At 59.3% G+C, this 13,401-nt stretch overlaps 1 protein-coding gene and 1 long non-coding RNA gene across 3 annotated transcripts in view; one reads left to right on the plus strand and one right to left on the minus strand.

Moving 5' to 3' along the window:
• The window catches only part of PRDM15 (PR/SET domain 15), a 68,043-nt gene that overhangs the window by 956 nt on the left and 53,686 nt on the right, over positions 1 to 13,401 (plus strand).
• Positions 2,573 to 10,184, minus strand: LOC109256921 (uncharacterized). 2 transcript variants are annotated; one of them, XR_008422401.1, is made up of 3 exons: positions 9,736 to 10,184; positions 5,161 to 5,792; positions 2,573 to 4,757 (listed from the first exon to the last, which is right to left on the minus strand). It is a non-coding gene; the product is annotated as an uncharacterized LOC109256921 (long non-coding RNA). The 2 variants fall into 2 exon arrangements; XR_008422400.1 differs by lacking the exon at positions 9,736 to 10,184 and having other exon boundaries at positions 5,161 to 6,792.

A 13,401-nucleotide genomic window follows, 5' to 3' on the forward strand; every position in this document is an offset into this window, starting at 1 on the left:
GGGACAGGTTGTGCGCGGCGAGGGTCAGGTTAGAGAAGACAGGAGTAAACTCGCTGTGGAAAATCCACCGGCCTGATAGGGTAACGGGCTTACCTTTATTAAGCTCTTCGCGTAGGGGATGGGGTTTCTCCCCCAAATGCTCAGAAATTGCCCCCACTGTCCCCAAGGGTACGTTAAAATGGTAGGAGTGTGACATCAGTGACACATGGACCCGTCTACGTGATTAAAGCCACCAACACAACACCACGTTTGCTTAAGCCACTTCCCTAAACTCCAGATTCACCAGGTAAATTTGGAGAACTCAGCTTGGTTCCCGAAGGTATTTTTGAGGATGAAAAGTAAGGGAGACCCTGGTTTTGTGATGAACCCTAACAGGGAACAGCAAGAACTCTCCCAGAGAGTGTGGAGAGGTAGGCAGTGTTGTGAGGAGGAGGCGCCCCTCCCCGACACAGCACACGAGATATTTTGTTTCAGACCTGCACGTTTTCCATATTTTCACGGCTCCACACGGCTTCCGATTTCCTTGACATCACTGCCTTACGGTGAACGGCTCAGAAATAGAGCTGCGAAGTTTGGATTTTGAAAGGGAAAAACGGCGAAGTCCTTCCTTTGTACAGAGTTTTTTTTTCCCCTGTTGATTTCTTTGATTCCTACGTTGGCAAAAAAGTTGCCAACAAAGAATATAATGTTACATTCTCTTTTGGAAACAGAAGGGACCGTTATTGTTATGTTTTTAACCAGAAGGCCAATCAATCAGTCAACCCCAATTGCAAGGCTGATCCCTTTTCTGGGAGTAATTATAGTTGAGAAAGAACTCAGTTTGCTTCAGATACCCTTCTAATCACCATTCTTTTGCTATCGTTCTCTGGGGAGAGAGCCAGGACAGGAACGCGCCTCCCGTTTTGCAAACGTTTAAGGGAGATGGAAGGAATGTTTCTGATACACGTGGTCTCAGAGGTTAAGTTTGTTAAGCAGTGACTCAGGTGCACTTGGCGGTGTGCTGTTCACGTTTGTGCGGTGTGGGTGATCCGTGCCCGGCTCCCCTGAAACAGCTCATGATGTGTCCTCATCTCCCCGGCTGTTCGTTCGACACAGATTTATTCAGCCAGGGCCTGTTGTGTTGGACAAGCCAGAAGGCCCTGCCTCTCACGCCCCACGCTGTGGAGGGCGGAGGAAGGTGTTGACAATGAATAGTAACACTCAGTGAGGTGGGCAGCGGTTGGGGTTGGAGGGTGTAGGGGAGAGGAAGCAGGGGGAGGCTGTGGTGGGGGGGGGGGGCACGCTCAGGCAGTCTGAGCAGGGGACGTTGGGGCTGAGACCAGTGCCGTGAGGTGCTCGTGGAGGTCGGGGGTGAGCGTGTCGGGGGCAGATGAGTGGCACGCGTAAAGGGCCCGGTGTGGAGCCAGCTGCGTGTGCCCAGGGGGGAGAGGCGGTGTGGCGGGGGGGGGGGGGGGGGTGGGGCGGGGGGGAAGCCCGGGCTGTCCGCCGCTCAGTTTATCCCGAGTGCCAGACAGATGCCACAGAGGGCTTCGGCAGGGGTGGGACAAGATCTGTGTCTGTGGCGGCCACGTGGGGAATCCGGGCCTGACAGGATTCCATTACAAACAGGGTGGAGGCGGGAGGGAAATGAGGAAGTAGGACAAAGTATATTTCTAGAGCCAGGAGGCCCCGCTGCAGGTTTGGTTGGGAAATGCGTGGCAGGTGACAGGAGATGCTGATTACCGAGGTGCAGGTGACCGGTGTGTGGGGGCCCCGGGAGGAGGAGTAGACAGCGGCGTCTTCCAACTGCCCCTCTCCGTCTGGGGCTGGAGAGACCCTGGCTGGGGGCCGGGGGAGGGGCCGGGTCCTCACCTTCCTGACGCACCGGCATCCTGGAGAGGGGTCCTACCCCTCGCAGCCCGGGAGAGATCCCTACAGATGGGGGGGGTGGGGGGTGTCGGGGGAGTGGCCTCGCTGGGGGTCAGAGACCTCAGGCTTGCAGCACGTGGAAGGCGTCCTTACGCGGACGGAGCCCGTGGCACTCACGGTGGCAGGATGGTGGCCGTGGGAGGCGCTGCTCTAACAGAGCTCTCCCTTCCCGGCCACACGCCTGTGGAACGGGGCTCCCGCACTCACACTTAGAGAACTGGAGTGGGAACGGATCTGCACACTTGTCCGTGGCGGGCCAGCCCACTGGGGAAAAGGCCTGTGCGCCTCATCGGACGTGGCTTCTTTGCCAGATGACTGTTCGCCGGAACACGTGCTGTCATTTCGTCGGCGTCGGCGGGGCTCCAGTTCGCGCAGCCCCGGCCCGACCCGGAAGACGCCATCACAGCCTGCGGGCCTAGAAGAGCTGGCCTGGTTGGACCTGCGTGCCTGAGTTCACGTGCACACCTGCAGGTGGCCCCGTGGAGTCCTGCCGAGCGCGAGTCCGTAACCGTGGCTGTCCTGTCCCGCTCGCAGCGAGGGGAGCGGCGGTCACAGACGCAAAAGGGCCGTGGACGGTGACAGTTGAGGGAGAGCTGGTTCGCGTGCGTGGTACACGGATGGCCGTGGAGATCACGCTGTCGCGCTTCGATTCCAGCAGACGTGCTTAGAGGAGCGACCTAACGGTTTTATTTCAAGAAGCCAATATTTATAAAATGCTGGAAATCCTGTCCTTGTGGCTGTTAAAACTAGGGACGAGCAGTGTGAGCTTAAGTGCCGGGTTGTCAGCAAAGCGGTCGGTGGGGTCGGGGGCCGAGGAACGGACCGGGGACACGGGCCCGGGAGGCGACGTGGGGGCAGGGGCTGGGTCCAGAGGGAGAGGGGACCAGGGGGCAGCCCGGGTCACCCTACGGAGGCGGCTTTGGACAGGGGACAGGAAGGGAAAGGGACTTGGGAAGGCGCCCCGAGAGACGCGAAGTAGGTTCCAGAGGGAGGGTGTGACGGCTGGTGCCTCGTTGATGGAGGGCTGGGCTCAGCAAGCTGGAAGGCGAGGACAGGGCTGGTGGGAGGGCTTTGGTGGAGCCCTGGGAGCGAATCCTCCTGTTCAAGAGGGAACGGTAGTTGAGGAAGCCGACAGAGTCCTTCCCGGGAGCTTTGCAGTAGAAAGAGAAGTGGGGCCTTCGAGGTCACGGGGGAGGGGACATTAAGGAAAAACATTTGCGTTTGAGGGTGAGCTCAGATGGAGGCTGGCGGGAACGTTGCAGGGCTGTAAACTGCCACAGAGAGAGGTGTGCAGTGAGGAAGGTGGGGGTGGCCTGGGGCCTCCCAGGGAAAAGTGGGTGCGGCGTGCCTGTGTGGGGCCGGACAGGGTCGGGGAGGAGGGGCCGTTAGGGGGAGGCCTGAAAGATCGGGTGGGAGTTTGACAGACGGAGGGAAGAGTTTCCAGAACGGGCAACGAGAAGGGGTCTCCGAGGCCGGCAGCTGGCCGTGGAGCAGCCCTGCAGAAGCACAGTGGGGGCGGCTGGGGTCACGGCGGAGGCCCTGCTGGGGCCCCTCACCCTGATAAAGCCCAAAGGAACCCCGCTGTGGACCCTCCCCTGCGCCTTCCTGGGCCTGCAGGGTCAGATTTCCACGAGCTTGCGTAAGGCTGAGACTTGGGTCTCTCTGGGATGATGCCGATCTCTGCCTCATTTGTGCCACGTCTTCCTGGCTCCGTCTGGCCTGTTCTCGACCCGCAGCATGACCCGTGTCTCCAGTTACGGCCGCGAGCACGGATGTCGTGCAGGTTCAGGGCACCGGCATTGATGCCCTTGATGTCGCTGGAGGCAAACCCTCTGTGAGTCGGCCGTCCTTACATCATGATTCGTGCGGGGATAACGCTCGGGGTGATGTGGCAGGACTGTCCCTTCCCGCTCGTCTGTGGGGAGGGGAGACCGTGCCTGCAGGACAGACTCTGTCTTAGAGGAGGAGTGGTCCGGGTGTTGCGTAAGCGAAGGCCTTTGGCTTCGGTGGCTTAAGAATACATGTGCTCGTTAGTTACAGTAAGTTTGCCTTCGATCGTGGCCAAAACCAGGTGCAAAACGTTGGCACGATGTTAGCGCAGAGGTTGACACAACCCTCGTTCTGACCAGGCCGCGGCCGTCCTGTCCGTGGATTCTGTGTTCTCCATGTCCACACGTCCCCCGGGGCCCCCTTTCCCCGGCACGCCGGGCTTCCCGGGACTTTGTTCTGTGCCGCTTTGCTCTCCACGGAGCTCCCCTCCTTCCCCTGAGGATGCACGAGGTTCTTTTCATCACCAGCGCTCCCAAGGGGCCCAGTTCGAAAGTGTCCCGCGAGGCCCACGATTAAGAAGCAGGCCTCACCCTCCCATGTCTCCGTGTGAGGGCTGTCCGTCGAAGCTCTGATCCGCGTGAGAAAGTCGATATTACCTCGGTTCCCATTTTTAGGGGGGCAGAGTGCAGACGTCTGTCTTCCCTCTTTGCTCAGAAATCCTCTTAAAAACCACACGTGAGCATCGGAAGTGTCGATGTTGGCTTCGATGAAACTCGGGCTCAGGAAGAGAAAACAGAAGAAGTTATCAAAGAAGTGACAGAAGAAAATCCGGAGGCTGGAGGGCCCGAGCGCGAGGGCGCCAGGGCCCCCGCGAAGGTCGGTGGCGTAAGACAGAAATTCTGAAAGCTTCTGGGGGCAGCGAGTCACGTGCAGAGGTGGCCCAGCCAAGAAGGTGTCAGCCGTCCCAGCCGTGACGTTGGACGCGGAGGGACGGTGGAGTCCTACCTTCCCTGCGTGGAGTGAACACGGCCGGGTCCCGGCTAACCGTCGTCTGTTGTCTGAGACGCGAGTAGAGACATCTGCAAAGAGGGCACATCTCCACAAAAGACGTCCCTCCCGTGCACCCCAAGGAAACCCCAAGACAGTGTGGCCCCCCGTGGAAGGAGTGACCTAGCGACGGGACGCAGGGACGGGCAGGGGCTGCCTTCTGGCTTCCACACACAGTGTGTGTGTGTGTGTGTGTAGCTGCTCCCTCTCGTGGGGGAAAGTTACTTCAGATGAGGGAAGGAGAGAGGGGCAGGCGGGACAGATCCTTCCACTCCGCCCTGGGAGGTGGCTGGAACCGGGCCGGGTGGGTTCTCACGCTGTGGGTCTGTGCCACGCCGCTCGCGTGCCCTCCTGCCCCCACGGCCCGTGGCCCACGTCTGGAAGCACGTACCGGTCGGGGAGCTGCTCCCCTCCTGAAGTTGGGAGCCCACTGACCTGGTCACCCGTGGCCGCAGCAGAGGCCCGTGTTCTGTGTCCGTCCCTTTTCAAGACGTCAGACAGGGGCGCTGGACTCCCCGCGTCTGCTCTCGCGAACCACTGTCGGCCTGCAGATGCCGGAGGGGGAGCCAGCGGGGCAGATCGAGTGGCTCCTGGAAGTCAGTCTGTGAGCGATGAGATGTTTCCCGGATGGCGATGAGCCCCGGGCCCCGGCCGGGTGGTGGTCTGTCACACTCATCCTGGGTCCCCATGGTGTGCTCACCGAGGCAGGGCAAGAGGGCGTGGGCATTAACAGCGACAGCCTGGGGCTGTAGACGCGATGCTGGGGCAGAGGGAGCACAGGCAGGGGGGAGGGGGGAGGCACCGGAGGAGGCAGAGAGGAGGTGAGGCAGTGCGGCTGGTGGGAGTGCAGGGGAGGGAGACTCAGGGAAGGTGCAGAAATGAAAGCTCCTAGGGCCTGGGGAAATCACCGAGCAAAGGGTCACGGATGGTGGGGAAGAAGATGGGAGAGAACCAGAGGTTATAACCAGTTTCCAGAATTGTCCGTGCCAAGTTCCCGAGCGTGGACTAAGCAGTGAGGCGTGATTGCTACATCCTCCTGCTTCTCTCTGGCACTTGAAGGCTTGCTTCTGGAACGTATATACAGAGCAAAAGCATAGTTGGGGCTGGGGCGGGGGGGGGGGGGGGAGGACTGTGCTGTGGAAAGTGCCAGAAAGCCACTGTTTTATGGGATTCTAATGATGAGCTAGAATTTTCGGATCGTACCTGTACAGGCCAGAAGGGGACTCCTTGTGCAAATGAGGAAACCGAGACCCAGAGAGGGGAGATAACTAACACGAGGTGTCTAACATCCAGTGCAGGGCAGAGCCAGACTCACAGCCTAGTCCCTGGTGCCTGTGCCCCACGGCAGGACCAGGCCCTTCCCTCGTACTGACGCACCCGGTCTGAGCTCTCTGAGGTTCTCTAGCGTGCGAAACAGTGTGTGTAGAAGTGTTCTTGCCCAAATAAGTTCAGAGGCTGCGGCGTAAACACATTCCAGCAAATTCTTATTGCAGGACTTCTCAGGGCCTTTAATGTGCCGTTGTGTGTCAGGACTCCAGAATGGGACTCTGCAATGTCTCACAGATTTATTAACCACGAAGTTCCTCTCTACCCGCCTACTACTCCCCTGCCCACCCCCACCCCCCGCCCCAGACCGTCTTTCGGGACCGTTCCGCAGCATGTGTTTGTCTAGCAATTACTTGTCCGCTTTTTCCTGTTCGTGACTTTTCCCTTCTTGCTTTTAATATTTTCACGGGTCATGTGCCCAGTGGGAAGATGTCCTTCTTGCTTAAAATCCCCTGGGCCTCTCGACCAGGGCTGAGCACTTGACACGGCTGGTCCAAATGCAGGTAGGATACATACGTGTAAGTCACACACGGGCTTTCTAAGACTTAGCGTGAAAAAAATTCATTCATTTTTCTTATATTAATTACGTATTGAAACGGTAATGTTTTGGGTAGGTTCTGTGAACTACAACGTTACCACAATCACACGTGTGAATCCCAGCGAGATTTCGTGTAGATGAAGGCAAGGTTGTTGTAGAATGTATACTACGCTTGATCTTAGCCAAAAGGCCGAGAAGCGATATTGTTGTAGAATGTATAGAGAAAGTAAAGGAAATGGGAACGGCTTAAATAATTTTCCAGAACAGTTGCGTGAGAGGAAACGCCCTCCCCTGTTGCAAGGCTTGCTCCAGACTGTGGTAACGACCGCGGTCCACCGAGTGCGGTGGTGGCCGAGGGACGGACGCAGAGGGCGGTGGGGACAGCAGAGAGAACCTAGACGCAGACCCACGCACGTAGGGCCGCCGGTTTGGGGCACAGGTGCGGAGCAGCTCCGTGGTGCTGACTCAGATGCTCGTCTGAAGGCAGAATGAACCCTGACCTCACATCTGATGCAAAAACTAACTCAAGTTGCGTAATGCACTTTAACGTGTGAAGCTGTGAGACTTTCCTAAGAACCTAGGAGGACATCTGGGGGCCGGGGGCTTGGCACACGGGTGTCCAGCGTGACCCCAAAGCATAATCCGTAGAAGGCAGAGTTCGTAAGTGGCCCTTGGGCCACTTGAAAACCTTCATTCTGCAGACGCCCCGTTGGGAGGGCGAAAAGCAGTCTGTCGGGAGGGAGAACGGGCCGCGAGCCGCGCGTCTGACGGGATCCGGACGTCCGGGAAGCTTCGGAACACAACAATAGAAACAGACCAACCAGCCAAGCCAGAGGGTCCGAGAAAATGGGCGGCGGATGTGAGGGGACGCCTTACTGAGGCTTTACGGACGGCACCCGTCGCTCTCGTTAGCCAGTGGGGACGTGCAGATTGAAACCGTGGTGAGATGCCAGCTTACGGCGCTGAGAGCGGCTAAAGTGAACGTGTGACGGCCCCACGCGCGGGTGAGGGTGCGGAGAAACGGGGCCCCCGTGGCAGCTTCTTAGCAGACAACGCATCCACTCCGTAGGCGACCCAGTCTGACTCATTGCTCTCCGGGGCATTCATCCTGGAGAAGCGACGGCTCGAGTCCACAGAAAACCTGCGCACCGTTCTTCAAAGCGGCCTGATCTGTAACAGGCCCGAGGGGGGGGGAACCCGGTGGGTGGGCGGTTGAGCCAGCTGTGTCACACACCCGCGGAGAATTACGCAGCAGTGAAAAAGGGATGCCCTTGATCCGCGTGACAGCCCGAATGGACCTGGAGGGCACTTCGCTGAGTGAAGACAAAGGCCAGTCGCCAGCGGTCGCATCACGTAGGACTCCATCTGTACTAAGCCCTTCAAATGACAGCATTACAGAGGTGGAGAACGGATTCGCGCCTGGCAGGGGTGAGGGATGCCGGGGCAGAGGGGGTGTGACTGGGGGGGGCGGGGTACGCGCCTGCGAAGTCTTCTGTCTGACGGAACGGGCCTCCCCTCCCGCGTCTTGATTGTGAGGGTGGCGATTGTGAGGGTGGCGGCACGGATGTGCCCCCGTGACCAATCGAGCTTCTCGCGCACGCAAAACCCTTCCTGGGGTTGATAACGTGCTGTGGTCACGTGAGAGTTCTGATGTCATCCGCGGTGACGTAAGATACGGCCGTTGGGGAAAGCAGAGTCAAGGGTAATCGGGGTCCCTCTGTGTTCTTTTTGAAATTTCCTGTGTTTCTAGAATTGAATTTCAAAACGTAACACAAACAGCTCCCAGGGTACTGTGTGCGGCTCACTCTTTACCCCTGGGGGGCGCTGCCCTGGACACTGAAATGACGCCGTCAAGTTGTCCCCGACCATAAGGGGCTCCCAGGACGCCGTCCCCTGGCTCCCGTACCCGTCTCCCTGTCGCCTGAATGGTCCCAGGAGTCACAGGGAGGGCCCAGCCAAGCCAGCAAACCAGAGGGCATCTCCATCGCACGCTTACGTCAACAACCTCCCTGAAAACACCTCTCTTCCTTTGAGTTATTTTTAGCTGCGTGCGTTTGCAGGTTGTGATGTTTTCATCTTGCGACGCTTCACTGCCGGTTGCTTTTCCTACATCAGTGCTTCTGCAGGGCACAGTGAAAGGTCATCTTTTTCCGCCTCGTGTCCGCGGGGATGGTGACTCTGACTAGCAGAGCGGGTGCTGGGAGGGTGTAGAGCAGTCGGCAGCCTCGGGCACCGTTCCGCTCTGGGAGCCTCCGGCTGGCGGCCCCTCGGGGCATCGAGCAGACTTCCCCCGCCATCCAGCAGCTCCCCCTCCGGGTCTGCGCCCAAAAGAATGGAAAGCAGGGCCTCGAGGAGGTGCTGGCGTGCCCACATTCACGGCAGCGTCTTCCGCGGGGGCCGAGGGGTGGGACCACACCACGTGTCCACGGGCGGATGAACGGGCGAGCAAAATGCAGCCTGCGCGTGCAGGGAAGGGCGTTCAGCCCCAAAGGGGACACCTGACACCTGCTGGGTTGGGGGGGAGCCTTGACCTCATGCCGAGTGACGTGAGCCAGACACAAAAGGACAAATACCGTGCGAGCCCCCCTGTATGAGGGACCCAGAAGAGTGAAACGCGTATCTTAAGGAGTCTTTTTAAAGAGAGCCCGCTCACGTGTCCTGAGGTTACGCAGAAGCTCTGCTCCCTTTTCTTCCCCACCTGCGGGACCCTCCGCACGGACCTGTTTCCCGGAGGAAACCTGAATCGTGTGGTCTGTGCCAGCTCGGGACCCGAGCTGAGGGTGGCGGGGGGACGTCTTCTCCGCATCCCAGAGTCCTGGGTGATGCGCGTTGGCAGCCGTGGAACCGGTCCCCTTCCCACCGGGGGCCGCAGCCCGGCTGGGGCGCGGTGGCCGAGCCGCGACCGTCGTCAGAGAAACGTGGCTGGTTAGGTGCTGTCCTGCCGCTGTGCGTGGACCCCGTACACATTTGTGGCCTTGGGATGGGCCCTGGTGGGTGCCCTGAATGACAGTAGTTGACGATCGCGGCACTTTGGTTCCGCGGAGGAAAACTTTAGTAATTAGAAGGGAAAGGAAAGTGCGGAATTAAACAGCTGTAGCGAACACAAGAGGGGAGAAGTACAGAGAAGAGCAGAGAAGGGTTCATACCTCAGATCAGGTGCTCACGACATCCAGCCTCCGGGCTGGGGAAGCCCCGCCGTGGGCTGGGGTCCCCACCGAGGGTCCTGGGCAGAGCCCCCTCCCCTCAGGCGAGGCTTCCAACCATGTGTTCCCTCCAGGGCCATAGATGCTGCCTGTGCCTGATCTGTGCTTAGTCCTTAAGTTCGCCTAAGTGCAGTCCTGAGCGAGCTGGGTTTTTTTGTTTCTCTTATCTTATCTCACAGTTTTAGGAGCCTTGGCGCCTGCAGATTTCTCTTCCTTCCCGGCTGCATTCCAGGGGCCCAGCCTGGTCCGGCTCAAGGAGGTGAGGCAATCCCTCTTGGCGTCAGGAACAGACGGGTCAGTTCTGATCCCGAGGCCAGATTCGGAGCACAAGCCAACCGGGCCCCCCACGATTGTGTGTGTGTGGCTCTGGGCAGAGGAGCACAAGTCACCCAAACAAGTTCTGTACAGAACGGTGGGGTAGACCCGCCTGGAAACCACGGGGCAAGCCGGTGCACGCCATTCAGACCTTCCCCCGTTGGTAGTGAGAAGCCAGCATGTAGGGTTTCCCCGGGGGGCCGAGCAGTGCCTCCGGAAGTGAAGGGTGAGGATGTGTATGTTTAGCCAAATCTGGGTCCTGCACACCGGCCCTTCCAGGCTTCCTTCCGGCAGGCTCCGGGGTGCCCCTGTCCTGTATATTTTGTGGAGGGGGAGAGGGCTCATACCTGTTCCACTAGCCCCAGATAGAGCAGGCCTTTACATCGGGGGTGCCCTGGAGTACCTGGGCGACAGAGGGACATCGCCTTGTTTGAGCTGATGAAATGTCCTCACAGGCTCTGGCCACTTGCCTCAGAAGCTGCCGTGTCCTGTGACAGCATTATCAGTTTGCAAGATATCTACACCATCACAGATTATCTGTTTAAACTGTCTTTCAAGAAGCTGGAAACCCATCATTAAAAAAAAAATTTTTTTTAATGTTTATTTATTTTTGAGAGAGAGACAGAGAGAGAGAGATCACGGGAGGAGCAGAGAGAGAGGGAGACACAGAATTAGAAGCAGGCTCCAGGCTCCCAGCTGTCAGCACAGAGCCAGACGCGGGGCTCGAACCCACGAACTGTGAGATCGTGACCTGAGCCGAAGTCGGACGCTCAGCCGACTGAGCCCCCCAGGCACCCCTTAGAAGCTGGAAACCCTTCAATCGGCTCAGAGTCCGAGGGAGGGAGGGCGGGAGCCCTGTGAGAGCAGAGACAGGCCAGCCCTGGGGGCCTCCCCCAGAGGAGGACCTCTCTGGGCCTGGGCTGCGTGGGGGCAAGACGGAGCGGGCGGGCCCGGAGTCCTGGCCGAGGGGGGCGTCGTCGGAGCAGGTGCTCTGTCAATACTGAGCAAGTGAGGCGAGCACTTAGAGTCACTTTTGATTGGAAGGCGGGGAATCTCTTCCACCTCTCATTGCTGCTCTCCCCAGACTTCCGAGCTTCCTGGCACAAGTCTTACAAACGAAGCATTTGACCCTTTCCAGACAACTCTTAACTACCGAGAGGCACCGAGGAACCCAGCCAGAAGCTCTCGAGGCTCTACCGGTCTCGAGGCAAATGGTGTACGTGGTACATAAGAAAAGGGAGCGGGTAAATCAAGTTTAAAAAAGATACCCAGACATCGTCCCTGATTTGTGGCAGCTTCACGTGATGGCTTCGTAGGAAGGGCCAACTTCATTTCGGGATTTCGGGAGAGTGGTTGACGGGGAGGAAGGTGTCTGGAAGGGGAGCCCCGGCTCCATCTTGGAAGGGCAGGACCTGTGCTGGGCGGGTGGCTCAGAGGACGCAAACGAAGAGGCAGGCCACGCCCCAGGAGGGGACCTGGGTCCACAGCTGGGGGCGGGGGGGCGCGGGGACGCCCCGGAGAAGTGGCCGATTCTGGTAGCAGTCGTCACCCCACCCCATGCCGGGCCTGTGTGGGGCTGAGTGAGGCTGGTGGCTCTTGCCAGCAGATAAATAACCCAGGTGATCTCAGTGGTCAAAAGTGTGGTGAAGGAAAATTGCAGGGTGCTTTTTAGAAAGTGTCACAAGGCCCGAATCTGGACAGGTGGACCAGGAAAACCCTCCCCGAAGACGTGCCCATTAAGCTAAGCTGTCCCCAGGCACAGGGAACAGCATGCGGGAGGCCTGGAGGCAGCAAGCAGCTTGGTGTTTCTGGGAACTAAATGGAGGCCACTGTGGCCCGAGAGGGTCAACGAGGGCGAGGTGGGCAGAGGAGGCTGCTGGGCTTGGGTTTTGTCCCGGGGGCGGTGGGAAGCCATCAGCTTTCAGGCTGGCAAGTTACATGACCAGGTTCAAGTTCTAGAGTCCCCCTCTGCAGTGTGGACAATGGTTTTGCTGGCCAGGAAGGAGCAGGAAGGGCCTTCCGGAGGCCCTTGGCGCCCTCCACGAGGGAGAAGGTAGGACATGGCCAAGGGAGGGGGTGGAGGCTGCAGGTAGGGTCCCTGAACCATTGGCCCTGGGGGTGGGGGATGGTGAGACCAGGTGTCTGACAACCATGTTGTGAGATTCGGGAGGTACAGGAGGGCCACGTTGGGCACGGAAGCCAGGAATGGTGCCGGGCTCGTTTCCGGCACGTTCGGCTGCTTGTGGCCTCCATGTGAAGATGTCGGGGGGGGGCAGCTGGAAATCCGCGCGGGTCTCCCAGGAGTTACCCACACGCACGTGGTATTCACGTGGGCCCCGGAAGTGGGTGCGGCTGCCTGGGGAGGGGTCTTGCCAGGGGGCAGGTGAGAAGGGGTGGGGGCTGGGCCCCTGGAGAGCCAAGACGTGGGTGCTCTGGAGGAAGAATCCCCAGGGCAGAGCAGCTCAGGGAGGGCAAGAGAGGACTGTGTTTGGCCGTGTCCCAGGCAGCCAATCAAGTGAGGGGAGGGGCAGAGGGGAAGAGAGAGACTCTTAAGCAGGCTCCGGGCTCAGCGCGGAGCCCGACTCGGGGCTCGATCCCACGACCTTGGGATCGTGACCTGAGCTAAAATCAAGAGCTGGATGCTCAACCCACTGAGCCACCCAGGCGCCCCTCCCTTCCTATCGCTTTTTAATTGAACTTTTGTGATAATTGTAGGTTCCCATGCAGTCGTGAGAAAGTCTGCCCTTTACCCAGATCCCCAGTGGTGACCCCTTGTGGAACTCAGTGCGGGGTCACATCCAGGGTGGTGCCGGTGTCACCGCGTGGGTACCGGCCCTCCGTCCCCACAGGGTCCCCCTGCCGTCCCCTTCCAGCCCCCTCCCCCCCCCCGCCGTCCCTCCCCCCACCAGCCACCACTCTGGTTCCCATCTGTGTATTTCGTCACCTCAGGGAGGTTAAATAAACGAGGTCACGCAGCATGTGACCTTTTGGGATTGGCGTGTCCCCCCCAGCGCCATTCTGGAGAGCCCTCCAGCACCTGTTGTGCATGTCCATACTCGAGTCCTTTTCGGTGCAGATGGGTGTAGGGTGTGGGTGGACAGATAGGTCCCCTGCTGAGGGCCAGGGGGTCACTTCCAGTCTGCGCTGTGAGGAATAAAGCTACTGTGAACGGTCGTGTGCAGGGTTTGTGGCGGGGCGGGGGGGCGGGGAATCTTCATTTCTCTGGGACAAGTGCCCACGGGCTGGGTCACGGGCGGAAGGCTTTCCCCGCCCCCGCCAGCCGCACAGGGCGCC

Source organism: Panthera pardus, unplaced genomic scaffold (genome assembly GCF_024362965.1).
Source record: "Panthera pardus isolate Hobbes unplaced genomic scaffold, ASM2436296v1 HiC_scaffold_16, whole genome shotgun sequence".
NCBI lineage: Eukaryota > Metazoa > Chordata > Mammalia > Carnivora > Felidae > Panthera > Panthera pardus.